This window comes from Eleutherodactylus coqui, chromosome 1, assembly GCF_035609145.1.
Source record: "Eleutherodactylus coqui strain aEleCoq1 chromosome 1, aEleCoq1.hap1, whole genome shotgun sequence".
Classification (NCBI taxonomy): Eukaryota; Metazoa; Chordata; class Amphibia; order Anura; family Eleutherodactylidae; genus Eleutherodactylus; species Eleutherodactylus coqui.
This window is the reverse complement of record NC_089837.1, coordinates 59,100,973-59,119,118: the sequence shown is the minus strand read 5'-3', so window position 1 is coordinate 59,119,118 and position 18,146 is coordinate 59,100,973. Positions and strand designations below refer to the sequence as shown.

General features: G+C 48.5%; 38 non-coding genes across 38 annotated transcripts; 13 read left to right on the top strand and 25 right to left on the bottom strand.

Moving 5' to 3' along the window:
* The first annotated feature begins 161 nt into the window (after positions 1-161).
* On the top strand, positions 162-234 carry TRNAA-CGC (transfer RNA alanine (anticodon CGC)). Its single transcript has one exon. It is a non-coding gene; the product is annotated as a tRNA-Ala (tRNA).
* Positions 235-492: 258 nt separating this feature from the next.
* On the bottom strand, positions 493-566 carry TRNAN-GUU (transfer RNA asparagine (anticodon GUU)). Its single transcript has one exon. It is a non-coding gene; the product is annotated as a tRNA-Asn (tRNA).
* A 798-nt stretch (positions 567-1,364) lies between these two features.
* TRNAR-UCU (transfer RNA arginine (anticodon UCU)) lies at positions 1,365-1,448 on the bottom strand. Its single transcript is given in 2 exon segments — positions 1,365-1,400; positions 1,412-1,448. It is a non-coding gene; the product is annotated as a tRNA-Arg (tRNA).
* A 170-nt stretch (positions 1,449-1,618) lies between these two features.
* Positions 1,619-1,691, top strand: TRNAA-CGC (transfer RNA alanine (anticodon CGC)). The gene has a single exon. It is a non-coding gene; the product is annotated as a tRNA-Ala (tRNA).
* A 258-nt stretch (positions 1,692-1,949) lies between these two features.
* On the bottom strand, positions 1,950-2,023 carry TRNAN-GUU (transfer RNA asparagine (anticodon GUU)). The gene has a single exon. It is a non-coding gene; the product is annotated as a tRNA-Asn (tRNA).
* Positions 2,024-2,821: 798 nt separating this feature from the next.
* Positions 2,822-2,905, bottom strand: TRNAR-UCU (transfer RNA arginine (anticodon UCU)). The gene is given in 2 exon segments: positions 2,822-2,857; positions 2,869-2,905. It is a non-coding gene; the product is annotated as a tRNA-Arg (tRNA).
* A 170-nt stretch (positions 2,906-3,075) lies between these two features.
* Positions 3,076-3,148, top strand: TRNAA-CGC (transfer RNA alanine (anticodon CGC)). The gene has a single exon. It is a non-coding gene; the product is annotated as a tRNA-Ala (tRNA).
* A 258-nt stretch (positions 3,149-3,406) lies between these two features.
* On the bottom strand, positions 3,407-3,480 carry TRNAN-GUU (transfer RNA asparagine (anticodon GUU)). Its single transcript has one exon. It is a non-coding gene; the product is annotated as a tRNA-Asn (tRNA).
* A 798-nt stretch (positions 3,481-4,278) lies between these two features.
* TRNAR-UCU (transfer RNA arginine (anticodon UCU)) lies at positions 4,279-4,362 on the bottom strand. Its single transcript is given in 2 exon segments — positions 4,279-4,314; positions 4,326-4,362. It is a non-coding gene; the product is annotated as a tRNA-Arg (tRNA).
* A 170-nt stretch (positions 4,363-4,532) lies between these two features.
* On the top strand, positions 4,533-4,605 carry TRNAA-CGC (transfer RNA alanine (anticodon CGC)). Its single transcript has one exon. It is a non-coding gene; the product is annotated as a tRNA-Ala (tRNA).
* A 258-nt stretch (positions 4,606-4,863) lies between these two features.
* Positions 4,864-4,937, bottom strand: TRNAN-GUU (transfer RNA asparagine (anticodon GUU)). Its single transcript has one exon. It is a non-coding gene; the product is annotated as a tRNA-Asn (tRNA).
* A 798-nt stretch (positions 4,938-5,735) lies between these two features.
* Positions 5,736-5,819, bottom strand: TRNAR-UCU (transfer RNA arginine (anticodon UCU)). The gene is given in 2 exon segments: positions 5,736-5,771; positions 5,783-5,819. It is a non-coding gene; the product is annotated as a tRNA-Arg (tRNA).
* A 170-nt stretch (positions 5,820-5,989) lies between these two features.
* Positions 5,990-6,062, top strand: TRNAA-CGC (transfer RNA alanine (anticodon CGC)). The gene has a single exon. It is a non-coding gene; the product is annotated as a tRNA-Ala (tRNA).
* Positions 6,063-6,320: 258 nt separating this feature from the next.
* TRNAN-GUU (transfer RNA asparagine (anticodon GUU)) lies at positions 6,321-6,394 on the bottom strand. Its single transcript has one exon. It is a non-coding gene; the product is annotated as a tRNA-Asn (tRNA).
* A 798-nt stretch (positions 6,395-7,192) lies between these two features.
* Positions 7,193-7,276, bottom strand: TRNAR-UCU (transfer RNA arginine (anticodon UCU)). Its single transcript is given in 2 exon segments — positions 7,193-7,228; positions 7,240-7,276. It is a non-coding gene; the product is annotated as a tRNA-Arg (tRNA).
* A 170-nt stretch (positions 7,277-7,446) lies between these two features.
* Positions 7,447-7,519, top strand: TRNAA-CGC (transfer RNA alanine (anticodon CGC)). Its single transcript has one exon. It is a non-coding gene; the product is annotated as a tRNA-Ala (tRNA).
* Positions 7,520-7,777: 258 nt separating this feature from the next.
* TRNAN-GUU (transfer RNA asparagine (anticodon GUU)) lies at positions 7,778-7,851 on the bottom strand. The gene has a single exon. It is a non-coding gene; the product is annotated as a tRNA-Asn (tRNA).
* Positions 7,852-8,649: 798 nt separating this feature from the next.
* Positions 8,650-8,733, bottom strand: TRNAR-UCU (transfer RNA arginine (anticodon UCU)). Its single transcript is given in 2 exon segments — positions 8,650-8,685; positions 8,697-8,733. It is a non-coding gene; the product is annotated as a tRNA-Arg (tRNA).
* Positions 8,734-8,903: 170 nt separating this feature from the next.
* Positions 8,904-8,976, top strand: TRNAA-CGC (transfer RNA alanine (anticodon CGC)). The gene has a single exon. It is a non-coding gene; the product is annotated as a tRNA-Ala (tRNA).
* A 258-nt stretch (positions 8,977-9,234) lies between these two features.
* Positions 9,235-9,308, bottom strand: TRNAN-GUU (transfer RNA asparagine (anticodon GUU)). The gene has a single exon. It is a non-coding gene; the product is annotated as a tRNA-Asn (tRNA).
* A 798-nt stretch (positions 9,309-10,106) lies between these two features.
* TRNAR-UCU (transfer RNA arginine (anticodon UCU)) lies at positions 10,107-10,190 on the bottom strand. Its single transcript is given in 2 exon segments — positions 10,107-10,142; positions 10,154-10,190. It is a non-coding gene; the product is annotated as a tRNA-Arg (tRNA).
* A 170-nt stretch (positions 10,191-10,360) lies between these two features.
* TRNAA-CGC (transfer RNA alanine (anticodon CGC)) lies at positions 10,361-10,433 on the top strand. Its single transcript has one exon. It is a non-coding gene; the product is annotated as a tRNA-Ala (tRNA).
* A 258-nt stretch (positions 10,434-10,691) lies between these two features.
* On the bottom strand, positions 10,692-10,765 carry TRNAN-GUU (transfer RNA asparagine (anticodon GUU)). The gene has a single exon. It is a non-coding gene; the product is annotated as a tRNA-Asn (tRNA).
* Positions 10,766-11,563: 798 nt separating this feature from the next.
* On the bottom strand, positions 11,564-11,647 carry TRNAR-UCU (transfer RNA arginine (anticodon UCU)). The gene is given in 2 exon segments: positions 11,564-11,599; positions 11,611-11,647. It is a non-coding gene; the product is annotated as a tRNA-Arg (tRNA).
* A 170-nt stretch (positions 11,648-11,817) lies between these two features.
* Positions 11,818-11,890, top strand: TRNAA-CGC (transfer RNA alanine (anticodon CGC)). The gene has a single exon. It is a non-coding gene; the product is annotated as a tRNA-Ala (tRNA).
* Positions 11,891-12,148: 258 nt separating this feature from the next.
* On the bottom strand, positions 12,149-12,222 carry TRNAN-GUU (transfer RNA asparagine (anticodon GUU)). Its single transcript has one exon. It is a non-coding gene; the product is annotated as a tRNA-Asn (tRNA).
* Positions 12,223-13,020: 798 nt separating this feature from the next.
* Positions 13,021-13,104, bottom strand: TRNAR-UCU (transfer RNA arginine (anticodon UCU)). Its single transcript is given in 2 exon segments — positions 13,021-13,056; positions 13,068-13,104. It is a non-coding gene; the product is annotated as a tRNA-Arg (tRNA).
* Positions 13,105-13,274: 170 nt separating this feature from the next.
* On the top strand, positions 13,275-13,347 carry TRNAA-CGC (transfer RNA alanine (anticodon CGC)). The gene has a single exon. It is a non-coding gene; the product is annotated as a tRNA-Ala (tRNA).
* Positions 13,348-13,605: 258 nt separating this feature from the next.
* TRNAN-GUU (transfer RNA asparagine (anticodon GUU)) lies at positions 13,606-13,679 on the bottom strand. Its single transcript has one exon. It is a non-coding gene; the product is annotated as a tRNA-Asn (tRNA).
* Positions 13,680-14,477: 798 nt separating this feature from the next.
* TRNAR-UCU (transfer RNA arginine (anticodon UCU)) lies at positions 14,478-14,561 on the bottom strand. The gene is given in 2 exon segments: positions 14,478-14,513; positions 14,525-14,561. It is a non-coding gene; the product is annotated as a tRNA-Arg (tRNA).
* A 170-nt stretch (positions 14,562-14,731) lies between these two features.
* TRNAA-CGC (transfer RNA alanine (anticodon CGC)) lies at positions 14,732-14,804 on the top strand. The gene has a single exon. It is a non-coding gene; the product is annotated as a tRNA-Ala (tRNA).
* Positions 14,805-15,062: 258 nt separating this feature from the next.
* TRNAN-GUU (transfer RNA asparagine (anticodon GUU)) lies at positions 15,063-15,136 on the bottom strand. Its single transcript has one exon. It is a non-coding gene; the product is annotated as a tRNA-Asn (tRNA).
* Positions 15,137-15,934: 798 nt separating this feature from the next.
* TRNAR-UCU (transfer RNA arginine (anticodon UCU)) lies at positions 15,935-16,018 on the bottom strand. The gene is given in 2 exon segments: positions 15,935-15,970; positions 15,982-16,018. It is a non-coding gene; the product is annotated as a tRNA-Arg (tRNA).
* A 170-nt stretch (positions 16,019-16,188) lies between these two features.
* TRNAA-CGC (transfer RNA alanine (anticodon CGC)) lies at positions 16,189-16,261 on the top strand. Its single transcript has one exon. It is a non-coding gene; the product is annotated as a tRNA-Ala (tRNA).
* A 258-nt stretch (positions 16,262-16,519) lies between these two features.
* Positions 16,520-16,593, bottom strand: TRNAN-GUU (transfer RNA asparagine (anticodon GUU)). The gene has a single exon. It is a non-coding gene; the product is annotated as a tRNA-Asn (tRNA).
* Positions 16,594-17,391: 798 nt separating this feature from the next.
* On the bottom strand, positions 17,392-17,475 carry TRNAR-UCU (transfer RNA arginine (anticodon UCU)). Its single transcript is given in 2 exon segments — positions 17,392-17,427; positions 17,439-17,475. It is a non-coding gene; the product is annotated as a tRNA-Arg (tRNA).
* A 170-nt stretch (positions 17,476-17,645) lies between these two features.
* Positions 17,646-17,718, top strand: TRNAA-CGC (transfer RNA alanine (anticodon CGC)). The gene has a single exon. It is a non-coding gene; the product is annotated as a tRNA-Ala (tRNA).
* A 258-nt stretch (positions 17,719-17,976) lies between these two features.
* TRNAN-GUU (transfer RNA asparagine (anticodon GUU)) lies at positions 17,977-18,050 on the bottom strand. Its single transcript has one exon. It is a non-coding gene; the product is annotated as a tRNA-Asn (tRNA).
* Positions 18,051-18,146: the final 96 nt, after the last annotated feature.

The window sequence follows — 18,146 nt, the reverse complement described above, 5'->3', positions numbered from 1 at the left end:
CCTTGCGCGTAGTCATTTTGTGGCTGGGAAAAGGCCAGTGCATCTCACTTTCGTGACATCTATACTTAAAGAAAAAAAGGCCTCAACTTTGGAAACTCTTGAATGCTGGGAATGTGCTAAAATTGCCGATCAGAGTAGACAGGTGTGTAAACAGCCGTCACGGGGGATTAGCTCACATGGTAGAGCGCTCGCTTCGCATGCGAGAGGTAGCGGGATCGATGCCCGCATCCTCCAAGATCTTTACTTGCCAGCGCTTTGAAACTCTAGCATGATGGCCTTTTTATCTTTGGCGCTCAAAGAACTGGCCTTCGATAGCTCAGCTGGTAGAGCGGAGGACTGTAGAAGCAAATTAGCAATCCTTAGGTCGCTGGTTCAATTCCGGCTCGAAGGACCTTTTTGGCTAGCATTACCATTTTGAAGCTTTCAAACGGCTCAGACGCACTGACAGCCACGGCTTTACGTGTAACATACGGCGCAAACAAAAGGCAAGCCCGTCCCTGGGTGGGCTTGAACCACCAACCTTTCGGTTAACAGCCGAACGCGCTAACCGATTGCGCCACAGAGACAACCACACGTTGTGCCGCAGGCCAAATCCTCAGTCAGGTCAACTATATTCTCTCAGGTGACTACCTAAACAATAATATCAAAAAAAGGAAAAGAAGAGATAAACTAGAAGACAACAGCGTGACTCCAAAGAGTACCCAACTGCCCACGGAGAGTGGCTCCCTGTTAGCGGCTTAGCAACAGTCAAAGGCTTCCTCAGCTTGGCCTCACCAGCGCCTTGTAAGCTATCCCAATGCAGCAGAGTGGCGCAGCGGAAGCGTGCTGGGCCCATAACCCAGAGGTCGATGGATCGAAACCATCCTCTGCTAGGAAGCTCAGTTTTTTGCAGTTCCTACCACATCCACATCTTCCTGGACAGCATAGTTTGAGAAATCGCTTTGTTTCTTTAGAAATGTCCTCTTCTCTGTCAATGCAGACATACATGCCTAAATACAGAAGATCATAGAATGGTAGAGCTTCCAACTCCAGGGTCATGGGGTCCAAGCCCCTGCTCAGTGCAGGATTACCTAAATCATTCCAGACAGACAGTTGTCCAGCCTTTGTTTGAACACTTCCATGGAAGGAGAACTCATCACCACCCGTGGTAACCTGTACCACTCAGTGATCACTCTCACTATCAGAAAGTTTTTTCTAATATGCCATTTAGAAAAGGGCTCTTCCCTTTGCACTGCAGATCAAAACTGAATGCTAAATCAGTCGCCTTAAAAAGCTGCAAGGCAGGGCTACGACAACAAATGAAGTCCTAGGCAGGTTTCTTGCCTAAGAGCACACTACAAGCTACCACAGTGCGCTAGAACATACGACTCTGGTGGGACTCGAACCCACAACCTTTGAATCACTTTCACTCTAGAAGTCCAATGCGCTATCCATTGCGCCACAGAGCCACTCCTAAGCCTTGCGCGTAGTCATTTTGTGGCTGGGAAAAGGCCAGTGCATCTCACTTTCGTGACATCTATACTTAAAGAAAAAAAGGCCTCAACTTTGGAAACTCTTGAATGCTGGGAATGTGCTAAAATTGCCGATCAGAGTAGACAGGTGTGTAAACAGCCGTCACGGGGGATTAGCTCACATGGTAGAGCGCTCGCTTCGCATGCGAGAGGTAGCGGGATCGATGCCCGCATCCTCCAAGATCTTTACTTGCCAGCGCTTTGAAACTCTAGCATGATGGCCTTTTTATCTTTGGCGCTCAAAGAACTGGCCTTCGATAGCTCAGCTGGTAGAGCGGAGGACTGTAGAAGCAAATTAGCAATCCTTAGGTCGCTGGTTCAATTCCGGCTCGAAGGACCTTTTTGGCTAGCATTACCATTTTGAAGCTTTCAAACGGCTCAGACGCACTGACAGCCACGGCTTTACGTGTAACATACGGCGCAAACAAAAGGCAAGCCCGTCCCTGGGTGGGCTTGAACCACCAACCTTTCGGTTAACAGCCGAACGCGCTAACCGATTGCGCCACAGAGACAACCACACGTTGTGCCGCAGGCCAAATCCTCAGTCAGGTCAACTATATTCTCTCAGGTGACTACCTAAACAATAATATCAAAAAAAGGAAAAGAAGAGATAAACTAGAAGACAACAGCGTGACTCCAAAGAGTACCCAACTGCCCACGGAGAGTGGCTCCCTGTTAGCGGCTTAGCAACAGTCAAAGGCTTCCTCAGCTTGGCCTCACCAGCGCCTTGTAAGCTATCCCAATGCAGCAGAGTGGCGCAGCGGAAGCGTGCTGGGCCCATAACCCAGAGGTCGATGGATCGAAACCATCCTCTGCTAGGAAGCTCAGTTTTTTGCAGTTCCTACCACATCCACATCTTCCTGGACAGCATAGTTTGAGAAATCGCTTTGTTTCTTTAGAAATGTCCTCTTCTCTGTCAATGCAGACATACATGCCTAAATACAGAAGATCATAGAATGGTAGAGCTTCCAACTCCAGGGTCATGGGGTCCAAGCCCCTGCTCAGTGCAGGATTACCTAAATCATTCCAGACAGACAGTTGTCCAGCCTTTGTTTGAACACTTCCATGGAAGGAGAACTCATCACCACCCGTGGTAACCTGTACCACTCAGTGATCACTCTCACTATCAGAAAGTTTTTTCTAATATGCCATTTAGAAAAGGGCTCTTTCCTTTGCACTGCAGATCAAAACTGAATGCTAAATCAGTCGCCTTAAAAAGCTGCAAGGCAGGGCTACGACAACAAATGAAGTCCTAGGCAGGTTTCTTGCCTAAGAGCACACTACAAGCTACCACAGTGCGCTAGAACATACGACTCTGGTGGGACTCGAACCCACAACCTTTGAATCACTTTCACTCTAGAAGTCCAATGCGCTATCCATTGCGCCACAGAGCCACTCCTAAGCCTTGCGCGTAGTCATTTTGTGGCTGGGAAAAGGCCAGTGCATCTCACTTTCGTGACATCTATACTTAAAGAAAAAAAGGCCTCAACTTTGGAAACTCTTGAATGCTGGGAATGTGCTAAAATTGCCGATCAGAGTAGACAGGTGTGTAAACAGCCGTCACGGGGGATTAGCTCACATGGTAGAGCGCTCGCTTCGCATGCGAGAGGTAGCGGGATCGATGCCCGCATCCTCCAAGATCTTTACTTGCCAGCGCTTTGAAACTCTAGCATGATGGCCTTTTTATCTTTGGCGCTCAAAGAACTGGCCTTCGATAGCTCAGCTGGTAGAGCGGAGGACTGTAGAAGCAAATTAGCAATCCTTAGGTCGCTGGTTCAATTCCGGCTCGAAGGACCTTTTTGGCTAGCATTACCATTTTGAAGCTTTCAAACGGCTCAGACGCACTGACAGCCACGGCTTTACGTGTAACATACGGCGCAAACAAAAGGCAAGCCCGTCCCTGGGTGGGCTTGAACCACCAACCTTTCGGTTAACAGCCGAACGCGCTAACCGATTGCGCCACAGAGACAACCACACGTTGTGCCGCAGGCCAAATCCTCAGTCAGGTCAACTATATTCTCTCAGGTGACTACCTAAACAATAATATCAAAAAAAGGAAAAGAAGAGATAAACTAGAAGACAACAGCGTGACTCCAAAGAGTACCCAACTGCCCACGGAGAGTGGCTCCCTGTTAGCGGCTTAGCAACAGTCAAAGGCTTCCTCAGCTTGGCCTCACCAGCGCCTTGTAAGCTATCCCAATGCAGCAGAGTGGCGCAGCGGAAGCGTGCTGGGCCCATAACCCAGAGGTCGATGGATCGAAACCATCCTCTGCTAGGAAGCTCAGTTTTTTGCAGTTCCTACCACATCCACATCTTCCTGGACAGCATAGTTTGAGAAATCGCTTTGTTTCTTTAGAAATGTCCTCTTCTCTGTCAATGCAGACATACATGCCTAAATACAGAAGATCATAGAATGGTAGAGCTTCCAACTCCAGGGTCATGGGGTCCAAGCCCCTGCTCAGTGCAGGATTACCTAAATCATTCCAGACAGACAGTTGTCCAGCCTTTGTTTGAACACTTCCATGGAAGGAGAACTCATCACCACCCGTGGTAACCTGTACCACTCAGTGATCACTCTCACTATCAGAAAGTTTTTTCTAATATGCCATTTAGAAAAGGGCTCTTTCCTTTGCACTGCAGATCAAAACTGAATGCTAAATCAGTCGCCTTAAAAAGCTGCAAGGCAGGGCTACGACAACAAATGAAGTCCTAGGCAGGTTTCTTGCCTAAGAGCACACTACAAGCTACCACAGTGCGCTAGAACATACGACTCTGGTGGGACTCGAACCCACAACCTTTGAATCACTTTCACTCTAGAAGTCCAATGCGCTATCCATTGCGCCACAGAGCCACTCCTAAGCCTTGCGCGTAGTCATTTTGTGGCTGGGAAAAGGCCAGTGCATCTCACTTTCGTGACATCTATACTTAAAGAAAAAAAGGCCTCAACTTTGGAAACTCTTGAATGCTGGGAATGTGCTAAAATTGCCGATCAGAGAAGACAGGTGTGTAAACAGCCGTCACGGGGGATTAGCTCACATGGTAGAGCGCTCGCTTCGCATGCGAGAGGTAGCGGGATCGATGCCCGCATCCTCCAAGATCTTTACTTGCCAGCGCTTTGAAACTCTAGCATGATGGCCTTTTTATCTTTGGCGCTCAAAGAACTGGCCTTCGATAGCTCAGCTGGTAGAGCGGAGGACTGTAGAAGCAAATTAGCAATCCTTAGGTCGCTGGTTCAATTCCGGCTCGAAGGACCTTTTTGGCTAGCATTACCATTTTGAAGCTTTCAAACGGCTCAGACGCACTGACAGCCACGGCTTTACGTGTAACATACGGCGCAAACAAAAGGCAAGCCCGTCCCTGGGTGGGCTTGAACCACCAACCTTTCGGTTAACAGCCGAACGCGCTAACCGATTGCGCCACAGAGACAACCACACGTTGTGCCGCAGGCCAAATCCTCAGTCAGGTCAACTATATTCTCTCAGGTGACTACCTAAACAATAATATCAAAAAAAGGAAAAGAAGAGATAAACTAGAAGACAACAGCGTGACTCCAAAGAGTACCCAACTGCCCACGGAGAGTGGCTCCCTGTTAGCGGCTTAGCAACAGTCAAAGGCTTCCTCAGCTTGGCCTCACCAGCGCCTTGTAAGCTATCCCAATGCAGCAGAGTGGCGCAGCGGAAGCGTGCTGGGCCCATAACCCAGAGGTCGATGGATCGAAACCATCCTCTGCTAGGAAGCTCAGTTTTTTGCAGTTCCTACCACATCCACATCTTCCTGGACAGCATAGTTTGAGAAATCGCTTTGTTTCTTTAGAAATGTCCTCTTCTCTGTCAATGCAGACATACATGCCTAAATACAGAAGATCATAGAATGGTAGAGCTTCCAACTCCAGGGTCATGGGGTCCAAGCCCCTGCTCAGTGCAGGATTACCTAAATCATTCCAGACAGACAGTTGTCCAGCCTTTGTTTGAACACTTCCATGGAAGGAGAACTCATCACCACCCGTGGTAACCTGTACCACTCAGTGATCACTCTCACTATCAGAAAGTTTTTTCTAATATGCCATTTAGAAAAGGGCTCTTTCCTTTGCACTGCAGATCAAAACTGAATGCTAAATCAGTCGCCTTAAAAAGCTGCAAGGCAGGGCTACGACAACAAATGAAGTCCTAGGCAGGTTTCTTGCCTAAGAGCACACTACAAGCTACCACAGTGCGCTAGAACATACGACTCTGGTGGGACTCGAACCCACAACCTTTGAATCACTTTCACTCTAGAAGTCCAATGCGCTATCCATTGCGCCACAGAGCCACTCCTAAGCCTTGCGCGTAGTCATTTTGTGGCTGGGAAAAGGCCAGTGCATCTCACTTTCGTGACATCTATACTTAAAGAAAAAAAGGCCTCAACTTTGGAAACTCTTGAATGCTGGGAATGTGCTAAAATTGCCGATCAGAGTAGACAGGTGTGTAAACAGCCGTCACGGGGGATTAGCTCACATGGTAGAGCGCTCGCTTCGCATGCGAGAGGTAGCGGGATCGATGCCCGCATCCTCCAAGATCTTTACTTGCCAGCGCTTTGAAACTCTAGCATGATGGCCTTTTTATCTTTGGCGCTCAAAGAACTGGCCTTCGATAGCTCAGCTGGTAGAGCGGAGGACTGTAGAAGCAAATTAGCAATCCTTAGGTCGCTGGTTCAATTCCGGCTCGAAGGACCTTTTTGGCTAGCATTACCATTTTGAAGCTTTCAAACGGCTCAGACGCACTGACAGCCACGGCTTTACGTGTAACATACGGCGCAAACAAAAGGCAAGCCCGTCCCTGGGTGGGCTTGAACCACCAACCTTTCGGTTAACAGCCGAACGCGCTAACCGATTGCGCCACAGAGACAACCACACGTTGTGCCGCAGGCCAAATCCTCAGTCAGGTCAACTATATTCTCTCAGGTGACTACCTAAACAATAATATCAAAAAAAGGAAAAGAAGAGATAAACTAGAAGACAACAGCGTGACTCCAAAGAGTACCCAACTGCCCACGGAGAGTGGCTCCCTGTTAGCGGCTTAGCAACAGTCAAAGGCTTCCTCAGCTTGGCCTCACCAGCGCCTTGTAAGCTATCCCAATGCAGCAGAGTGGCGCAGCGGAAGCGTGCTGGGCCCATAACCCAGAGGTCGATGGATCGAAACCATCCTCTGCTAGGAAGCTCAGTTTTTTGCAGTTCCTACCACATCCACATCTTCCTGGACAGCATAGTTTGAGAAATCGCTTTGTTTCTTTAGAAATGTCCTCTTCTCTGTCAATGCAGACATACATGCCTAAATACAGAAGATCATAGAATGGTAGAGCTTCCAACTCCAGGGTCATGGGGTCCAAGCCCCTGCTCAGTGCAGGATTACCTAAATCATTCCAGACAGACAGTTGTCCAGCCTTTGTTTGAACACTTCCATGGAAGGAGAACTCATCACCACCCGTGGTAACCTGTACCACTCAGTGATCACTCTCACTATCAGAAAGTTTTTTCTAATATGCCATTTAGAAAAGGGCTCTTCCCTTTGCACTGCAGATCAAAACTGAATGCTAAATCAGTCGCCTTAAAAAGCTGCAAGGCAGGGCTACGACAACAAATGAAGTCCTAGGCAGGTTTCTTGCCTAAGAGCACACTACAAGCTACCACAGTGCGCTAGAACATACGACTCTGGTGGGACTCGAACCCACAACCTTTGAATCACTTTCACTCTAGAAGTCCAATGCGCTATCCATTGCGCCACAGAGCCACTCCTAAGCCTTGCGCGTAGTCATTTTGTGGCTGGGAAAAGGCCAGTGCATCTCACTTTCGTGACATCTATACTTAAAGAAAAAAAGGCCTCAACTTTGGAAACTCTTGAATGCTGGGAATGTGCTAAAATTGCCGATCAGAGAAGACAGGTGTGTAAACAGCCGTCACGGGGGATTAGCTCACATGGTAGAGCGCTCGCTTCGCATGCGAGAGGTAGCGGGATCGATGCCCGCATCCTCCAAGATCTTTACTTGCCAGCGCTTTGAAACTCTAGCATGATGGCCTTTTTATCTTTGGCGCTCAAAGAACTGGCCTTCGATAGCTCAGCTGGTAGAGCGGAGGACTGTAGAAGCAAATTAGCAATCCTTAGGTCGCTGGTTCAATTCCGGCTCGAAGGACCTTTTTGGCTAGCATTACCATTTTGAAGCTTTCAAACGGCTCAGACGCACTGACAGCCACGGCTTTACGTGTAACATACGGCGCAAACAAAAGGCAAGCCCGTCCCTGGGTGGGCTTGAACCACCAACCTTTCGGTTAACAGCCGAACGCGCTAACCGATTGCGCCACAGAGACAACCACACGTTGTGCCGCAGGCCAAATCCTCAGTCAGGTCAACTATATTCTCTCAGGTGACTACCTAAACAATAATATCAAAAAAAGGAAAAGAAGAGATAAACTAGAAGACAACAGCGTGACTCCAAAGAGTACCCAACTGCCCACGGAGAGTGGCTCCCTGTTAGCGGCTTAGCAACAGTCAAAGGCTTCCTCAGCTTGGCCTCACCAGCGCCTTGTAAGCTATCCCAATGCAGCAGAGTGGCGCAGCGGAAGCGTGCTGGGCCCATAACCCAGAGGTCGATGGATCGAAACCATCCTCTGCTAGGAAGCTCAGTTTTTTGCAGTTCCTACCACATCCACATCTTCCTGGACAGCATAGTTTGAGAAATCGCTTTGTTTCTTTAGAAATGTCCTCTTCTCTGTCAATGCAGACATACATGCCTAAATACAGAAGATCATAGAATGGTAGAGCTTCCAACTCCAGGGTCATGGGGTCCAAGCCCCTGCTCAGTGCAGGATTACCTAAATCATTCCAGACAGACAGTTGTCCAGCCTTTGTTTGAACACTTCCATGGAAGGAGAACTCATCACCACCCGTGGTAACCTGTACCACTCAGTGATCACTCTCACTATCAGAAAGTTTTTTCTAATATGCCATTTAGAAAAGGGCTCTTTCCTTTGCACTGCAGATCAAAACTGAATGCTAAATCAGTCGCCTTAAAAAGCTGCAAGGCAGGGCTACGACAACAAATGAAGTCCTAGGCAGGTTTCTTGCCTAAGAGCACACTACAAGCTACCACAGTGCGCTAGAACATACGACTCTGGTGGGACTCGAACCCACAACCTTTGAATCACTTTCACTCTAGAAGTCCAATGCGCTATCCATTGCGCCACAGAGCCACTCCTAAGCCTTGCGCGTAGTCATTTTGTGGCTGGGAAAAGGCCAGTGCATCTCACTTTCGTGACATCTATACTTAAAGAAAAAAAGGCCTCAACTTTGGAAACTCTTGAATGCTGGGAATGTGCTAAAATTGCCGATCAGAGTAGACAGGTGTGTAAACAGCCGTCACGGGGGATTAGCTCACATGGTAGAGCGCTCGCTTCGCATGCGAGAGGTAGCGGGATCGATGCCCGCATCCTCCAAGATCTTTACTTGCCAGCGCTTTGAAACTCTAGCATGATGGCCTTTTTATCTTTGGCGCTCAAAGAACTGGCCTTCGATAGCTCAGCTGGTAGAGCGGAGGACTGTAGAAGCAAATTAGCAATCCTTAGGTCGCTGGTTCAATTCCGGCTCGAAGGACCTTTTTGGCTAGCATTACCATTTTGAAGCTTTCAAACGGCTCAGACGCACTGACAGCCACGGCTTTACGTGTAACATACGGCGCAAACAAAAGGCAAGCCCGTCCCTGGGTGGGCTTGAACCACCAACCTTTCGGTTAACAGCCGAACGCGCTAACCGATTGCGCCACAGAGACAACCACACGTTGTGCCGCAGGCCAAATCCTCAGTCAGGTCAACTATATTCTCTCAGGTGACTACCTAAACAATAATATCAAAAAAAGGAAAAGAAGAGATAAACTAGAAGACAACAGCGTGACTCCAAAGAGTACCCAACTGCCCACGGAGAGTGGCTCCCTGTTAGCGGCTTAGCAACAGTCAAAGGCTTCCTCAGCTTGGCCTCACCAGCGCCTTGTAAGCTATCCCAATGCAGCAGAGTGGCGCAGCGGAAGCGTGCTGGGCCCATAACCCAGAGGTCGATGGATCGAAACCATCCTCTGCTAGGAAGCTCAGTTTTTTGCAGTTCCTACCACATCCACATCTTCCTGGACAGCATAGTTTGAGAAATCGCTTTGTTTCTTTAGAAATGTCCTCTTCTCTGTCAATGCAGACATACATGCCTAAATACAGAAGATCATAGAATGGTAGAGCTTCCAACTCCAGGGTCATGGGGTCCAAGCCCCTGCTCAGTGCAGGATTACCTAAATCATTCCAGACAGACAGTTGTCCAGCCTTTGTTTGAACACTTCCATGGAAGGAGAACTCATCACCACCCGTGGTAACCTGTACCACTCAGTGATCACTCTCACTATCAGAAAGTTTTTTCTAATATGCCATTTAGAAAAGGGCTCTTCCCTTTGCACTGCAGATCAAAACTGAATGCTAAATCAGTCGCCTTAAAAAGCTGCAAGGCAGGGCTACGACAACAAATGAAGTCCTAGGCAGGTTTCTTGCCTAAGAGCACACTACAAGCTACCACAGTGCGCTAGAACATACGACTCTGGTGGGACTCGAACCCACAACCTTTGAATCACTTTCACTCTAGAAGTCCAATGCGCTATCCATTGCGCCACAGAGCCACTCCTAAGCCTTGCGCGTAGTCATTTTGTGGCTGGGAAAAGGCCAGTGCATCTCACTTTCGTGACATCTATACTTAAAGAAAAAAAGGCCTCAACTTTGGAAACTCTTGAATGCTGGGAATGTGCTAAAATTGCCGATCAGAGAAGACAGGTGTGTAAACAGCCGTCACGGGGGATTAGCTCACATGGTAGAGCGCTCGCTTCGCATGCGAGAGGTAGCGGGATCGATGCCCGCATCCTCCAAGATCTTTACTTGCCAGCGCTTTGAAACTCTAGCATGATGGCCTTTTTATCTTTGGCGCTCAAAGAACTGGCCTTCGATAGCTCAGCTGGTAGAGCGGAGGACTGTAGAAGCAAATTAGCAATCCTTAGGTCGCTGGTTCAATTCCGGCTCGAAGGACCTTTTTGGCTAGCATTACCATTTTGAAGCTTTCAAACGGCTCAGACGCACTGACAGCCACGGCTTTACGTGTAACATACGGCGCAAACAAAAGGCAAGCCCGTCCCTGGGTGGGCTTGAACCACCAACCTTTCGGTTAACAGCCGAACGCGCTAACCGATTGCGCCACAGAGACAACCACACGTTGTGCCGCAGGCCAAATCCTCAGTCAGGTCAACTATATTCTCTCAGGTGACTACCTAAACAATAATATCAAAAAAAGGAAAAGAAGAGATAAACTAGAAGACAACAGCGTGACTCCAAAGAGTACCCAACTGCCCACGGAGAGTGGCTCCCTGTTAGCGGCTTAGCAACAGTCAAAGGCTTCCTCAGCTTGGCCTCACCAGCGCCTTGTAAGCTATCCCAATGCAGCAGAGTGGCGCAGCGGAAGCGTGCTGGGCCCATAACCCAGAGGTCGATGGATCGAAACCATCCTCTGCTAGGAAGCTCAGTTTTTTGCAGTTCCTACCACATCCACATCTTCCTGGACAGCATAGTTTGAGAAATCGCTTTGTTTCTTTAGAAATGTCCTCTTCTCTGTCAATGCAGACATACATGCCTAAATACAGAAGATCATAGAATGGTAGAGCTTCCAACTCCAGGGTCATGGGGTCCAAGCCCCTGCTCAGTGCAGGATTACCTAAATCATTCCAGACAGACAGTTGTCCAGCCTTTGTTTGAACACTTCCATGGAAGGAGAACTCATCACCACCCGTGGTAACCTGTACCACTCAGTGATCACTCTCACTATCAGAAAGTTTTTTCTAATATGCCATTTAGAAAAGGGCTCTTTCCTTTGCACTGCAGATCAAAACTGAATGCTAAATCAGTCGCCTTAAAAAGCTGCAAGGCAGGGCTACGACAACAAATGAAGTCCTAGGCAGGTTTCTTGCCTAAGAGCACACTACAAGCTACCACAGTGCGCTAGAACATACGACTCTGGTGGGACTCGAACCCACAACCTTTGAATCACTTTCACTCTAGAAGTCCAATGCGCTATCCATTGCGCCACAGAGCCACTCCTAAGCCTTGCGCGTAGTCATTTTGTGGCTGGGAAAAGGCCAGTGCATCTCACTTTCGTGACATCTATACTTAAAGAAAAAAAGGCCTCAACTTTGGAAACTCTTGAATGCTGGGAATGTGCTAAAATTGCCGATCAGAGTAGACAGGTGTGTAAACAGCCGTCACGGGGGATTAGCTCACATGGTAGAGCGCTCGCTTCGCATGCGAGAGGTAGCGGGATCGATGCCCGCATCCTCCAAGATCTTTACTTGCCAGCGCTTTGAAACTCTAGCATGATGGCCTTTTTATCTTTGGCGCTCAAAGAACTGGCCTTCGATAGCTCAGCTGGTAGAGCGGAGGACTGTAGAAGCAAATTAGCAATCCTTAGGTCGCTGGTTCAATTCCGGCTCGAAGGACCTTTTTGGCTAGCATTACCATTTTGAAGCTTTCAAACGGCTCAGACGCACTGACAGCCACGGCTTTACGTGTAACATACGGCGCAAACAAAAGGCAAGCCCGTCCCTGGGTGGGCTTGAACCACCAACCTTTCGGTTAACAGCCGAACGCGCTAACCGATTGCGCCACAGAGACAACCACACGTTGTGCCGCAGGCCAAATCCTCAGTCAGGTCAACTATATTCTCTCAGGTGACTACCTAAACAATAATATCAAAAAAAGGAAAAGAAGAGATAAACTAGAAGACAACAGCGTGACTCCAAAGAGTACCCAACTGCCCACGGAGAGTGGCTCCCTGTTAGCGGCTTAGCAACAGTCAAAGGCTTCCTCAGCTTGGCCTCACCAGCGCCTTGTAAGCTATCCCAATGCAGCAGAGTGGCGCAGCGGAAGCGTGCTGGGCCCATAACCCAGAGGTCGATGGATCGAAACCATCCTCTGCTAGGAAGCTCAGTTTTTTGCAGTTCCTACCACATCCACATCTTCCTGGACAGCATAGTTTGAGAAATCGCTTTGTTTCTTTAGAAATGTCCTCTTCTCTGTCAATGCAGACATACATGCCTAAATACAGAAGATCATAGAATGGTAGAGCTTCCAACTCCAGGGTCATGGGGTCCAAGCCCCTGCTCAGTGCAGGATTACCTAAATCATTCCAGACAGACAGTTGTCCAGCCTTTGTTTGAACACTTCCATGGAAGGAGAACTCATCACCACCCGTGGTAACCTGTACCACTCAGTGATCACTCTCACTATCAGAAAGTTTTTTCTAATATGCCATTTAGAAAAGGGCTCTTTCCTTTGCACTGCAGATCAAAACTGAATGCTAAATCAGTCGCCTTAAAAAGCTGCAAGGCAGGGCTACGACAACAAATGAAGTCCTAGGCAGGTTTCTTGCCTAAGAGCACACTACAAGCTACCACAGTGCGCTAGAACATACGACTCTGGTGGGACTCGAACCCACAACCTTTGAATCACTTTCACTCTAGAAGTCCAATGCGCTATCCATTGCGCCACAGAGCCACTCCTAAGCCTTGCGCGTAGTCATTTTGTGGCTGGGAAAAGGCCAGTGCATCTCACTTTCGTGACATCTATACTTAAAGAAAAAAAGGCCTCAACTTTGGAAACTCTTGAATGCTGGGAATGTGCTAAAATTGCCGATCAGAGTAGACAGGTGTGTAAACAGCCGTCACGGGGGATTAGCTCACATGGTAGAGCGCTCGCTTCGCATGCGAGAGGTAGCGGGATCGATGCCCGCATCCTCCAAGATCTTTACTTGCCAGCGCTTTGAAACTCTAGCATGATGGCCTTTTTATCTTTGGCGCTCAAAGAACTGGCCTTCGATAGCTCAGCTGGTAGAGCGGAGGACTGTAGAAGCAAATTAGCAATCCTTAGGTCGCTGGTTCAATTCCGGCTCGAAGGACCTTTTTGGCTAGCATTACCATTTTGAAGCTTTCAAACGGCTCAGACGCACTGACAGCCACGGCTTTACGTGTAACATACGGCGCAAACAAAAGGCAAGCCCGTCCCTGGGTGGGCTTGAACCACCAACCTTTCGGTTAACAGCCGAACGCGCTAACCGATTGCGCCACAGAGACAACCACACGTTGTGCCGCAGGCCAAATCCTCAGTCAGGTCAACTATATTCTCTCAGGTGACTACCTAAACAATAATATCAAAAAAAGGAAAAGAAGAGATAAACTAGAAGACAACAGCGTGACTCCAAAGAGTACCCAACTGCCCACGGAGAGTGGCTCCCTGTTAGCGGCTTAGCAACAGTCAAAGGCTTCCTCAGCTTGGCCTCACCAGTGCCTTGTAAGCTATCCAAATGCAGCAGAGTGGCGCAGCGGAAGCGTGCTGGGCCCATAACCCAGAGGTCGATGGATCGAAACCATCCTCTGCTAGGAAGCTCAGTTTTTTGCAGTTCCTACCACATCCACATCTTCCTGGACAGCATAGTTTGAGAAATCGCTTTGTTTCTTTAGAAATGTCCTCTTCTCTGTCAATGCAGACATACATGCCTAAATACAGAAGATCATAGAATGGTAGAGCTTCCAACTCCAGGGTCATGGGGTCCAAGCCCCTGCTCAGTGCAGGATTACCTAAATCATTCCAGACAGACAGTTGTCCAGCCTTTGTTTGAACACTTCCATGGAAGGAGAACTCATCACCACCCGTGGTAACCTGTACCACTCAGTGATCACTCTCACTATCAGAAAGTTTTTTCTAATATGCCATTTAGAAAAGGGCTCTTCCCTTTGCACTGCAGATCAAAACTGAATGCTAAATCAGTCGCCTTAAAAAGCTGCAAGGCAGGGCTACGACAACAAATGAAGTCCTAGGCAGGTTTCTTGCCTAAGAGCACACTACAAGCTACCACAGTGCGCTAGAACATACGACTCTGGTGGGACTCGAACCCACAACCTTTGAATCACTTTCACTCTAGAAGTCCAATGCGCTATCCATTGCGCCACAGAGCCACTCCTAAGCCTTGCGCGTAGTCATTTTGTGGCTGGGAAAAGGCCAGTGCATCTCACTTTCGTGACATCTATACTTAAAGAAAAAAAGGCCTCAACTTTGGAAACTCTTGAATGCTGGGAATGTGCTAAAATTGCCGATCAGAGTAGACAGGTGTGTAAACAGCCGTCACGGGGGATTAGCTCACATGGTAGAGCGCTCGCTTCGCATGCGAGAGGTAGCGGGATCGATGCCCGCATCCTCCAAGATCTTTACTTGCCAGCGCTTTGAAACTCTAGCATGATGGCCTTTTTATCTTTGGCGCTCAAAGAACTGGCCTTCGATAGCTCAGCTGGTAGAGCGGAGGACTGTAGAAGCAAATTAGCAATCCTTAGGTCGCTGGTTCAATTCCGGCTCGAAGGACCTTTTTGGCTAGCATTACCATTTTGAAGCTTTCAAACGGCTCAGACGCACTGACAGCCACGGCTTTACGTGTAACATACGGCGCAAACAAAAGGCAAGCCCGTCCCTGGGTGGGCTTGAACCACCAACCTTTCGGTTAACAGCCGAACGCGCTAACCGATTGCGCCACAGAGACAACCACACGTTGTGCCGCAGGCCAAATCCTCAGTCAGGTCAACTATATTCTCTCAGGTGACTACCTAAACAATAATATCAAAAAAAGGAAAAGAAGAGATAAACTAGAAGACAACAGCGTGACTCCAAAGAGTACCCAACTGCCCACGGAGAGTGGCTCCCTGTTAGCGGCTTAGCAACAGTCAAAGGCTTCCTCAGCTTGGCCTCACCAGCGCCTTGTAAGCTATCCCAATGCAGCAGAGTGGCGCAGCGGAAGCGTGCTGGGCCCATAACCCAGAGGTCGATGGATCGAAACCATCCTCTGCTAGGAAGCTCAGTTTTTTGCAGTTCCTACCACATCCACATCTTCCTGGACAGCATAGTTTGAGAAATCGCTTTGTTTCTTTAGAAATGTCCTCTTCTCTGTCAATGCAGACATACATGCCTAAATACAGAAGATCATAGAATGGTAGAGCTTCCAACTCCAGGGTCATGGGGTCCAAGCCCCTGCTCAGTGCAGGATTACCTAAATCATTCCAGACAGACAGTTGTCCAGCCTTTGTTTGAACACTTCCATGGAAGGAGAACTCATCACCACCCGTGGTAACCTGTACCACTCAGTGATCACTCTCACTATCAGAAAGTTTTTTCTAATATGCCATTTAGAAAAGGGCTCTTTCCTTTGCACTGCAGATCAAAACTGAATGCTAAATCAGTCGCCTTAAAAAGCTGCAAGGCAGGGCTACGACAACAAATGAAGTCCTAGGCAGGTTTCTTGCCTAAGAGCACACTACAAGCTACCACAGTGCGCTAGAACATACGACTCTGGTGGGACTCGAACCCACAACCTTTGAATCACTTTCACTCTAGAAGTCCAATGCGCTATCCATTGCGCCACAGAGCCACTCCTAAGCCTTGCGCGTAGTCATTTTGTGGCTGGGAAAAGGCCAGTGCATCTCACTTTCGTGACATCTATACTTAAAGAAAAAAAGGCCTCAACTTTGGAAACTCTTGAATGCTGGGAATGTGCTAAAATTGCCGATCAGAGTAGACAGGTGTGTAAACAGCCGTCACGGGGGATTAGCTCACATGGTAGAGCGCTCGCTTCGCATGCGAGAGGTAGCGGGATCGATGCCCGCATCCTCCAAGATCTTTACTTGCCAGCGCTTTGAAACTCTAGCATGATGGCCTTTTTATCTTTGGCGCTCAAAGAACTGGCCTTCGATAGCTCAGCTGGTAGAGCGGAGGACTGTAGAAGCAAATTAGCAATCCTTAGGTCGCTGGTTCAATTCCGGCTCGAAGGACCTTTTTGGCTAGCATTACCATTTTGAAGCTTTCAAACGGCTCAGACGCACTGACAGCCACGGCTTTACGTGTAACATACGGCGCAAACAAAAGGCAAGCCCGTCCCTGGGTGGGCTTGAACCACCAACCTTTCGGTTAACAGCCGAACGCGCTAACCGATTGCGCCACAGAGACAACCACACGTTGTGCCGCAGGCCAAATCCTCAGTCAGGTCAACTATATTCTCTCAGGTGACTACCTAAACAATAATATCAAAAAAAGGAAAAGAAGAGATAAACTAGAAGACAACAGCGTGACTCCAAAGAGTACCCAACTGCCCACGGAGAGTGGCTCCCTGTTAGCGGCTTAGCAACAGTCAAAGGCTTCCTCAGCTTGGCCTCACCAGTGCCTTGTAAGCTATCCAAATGCAGCAGAGTGGCGCAGCGGAAGCGTGCTGGGCCCATAACCCAGAGGTCGATGGATCGAAACCATCCTCTGCTAGGAAGCTCAGTTTTTTGCAGTTCCTACCACATCCACATCTTCCTGGACAGCATAGTTTGAGAAATCGCTTTGTTTCTTTAGAAATGTCCTCTTCTCTGTCAATGCAGACATACATGCCTAAATACAGAAGATCATAGAATGGTAGAGCTTCCAACTCCAGGGTCATGGGGTCCAAGCCCCTGCTCAGTGCAGGATTACCTAAATCATTCCAGACAGACAGTTGTCCAGCCTTTGTTTGAACACTTCCATGGAAGGAGAACTCATCACCACCCGTGGTAACCTGTACCACTCAGTGATCACTCTCACTATCAGAAAGTTTTTTCTAATATGCCATTTAGAAAAGGGCTCTTCCCTTTGCACTGCAGATCAAAACTGAATGCTAAATCAGTCGCCTTAAAAAGCTGCAAGGCAGGGCTACGACAACAAATGAAGTCCTAGGCAGGTTTCTTGCCTAAGAGCACACTACAAGCTACCACAGTGCGCTAGAACATACGACTCTGGTGGGACTCGAACCCACAACCTTTGAATCACTTTCACTCTAGAAGTCCAATGCGCTATCCATTGCGCCACAGAGCCACTCCTAAGCCTTGCGCGTAGTCATTTTGTGGCTGGGAAAAGGCCAGTGCATCTCACTTTCGTGACATCTATACTTAAAGAAAAAAAGGCCTCAACTTTGGAAACTCTTGAATGCTGGGAATGTGCTAAAATTGCCGATCAGAGTAGACAGGTGTGTAAACAGCCGTCACGGGGGATTAGCTCACATGGTAGAGCGCTCGCTTCGCATGCGAGAGGTAGCGGGATCGATGCCCGCATCCTCCAAGATCTTTACTTGCCAGCGCTTTGAAACTCTAGCATGATGGCCTTTTTATCTTTGGGGCTCAAAGAACTGGCCTTCGATAGCTCAGCTGGTAGAGCGGAGGACTGTAGAAGCAAATTAGCAATCCTTAGGTCGCTGGTTCAATTCCGGCTCGAAGGACCTTTTTGGCTAGCATTACCATTTTGAAGCTTTCAAACGGCTCAGACGCACTGACAGCCACGGCTTTACGTGTAACATACGGCGCAAACAAAAGGCAAGCCCGTCCCTGGGTGGGCTTGAACCACCAACCTTTCGGTTAACAGCCGAACGCGCTAACCGATTGCGCCACAGAGACAACCACACGTTGTGCCGCAGGCCAAATCCTCAGTCAGGTCAACTATATTCTCTCAGGTGACTACCTAAACAATAATATCAAAAAAAGGAAAAGAAG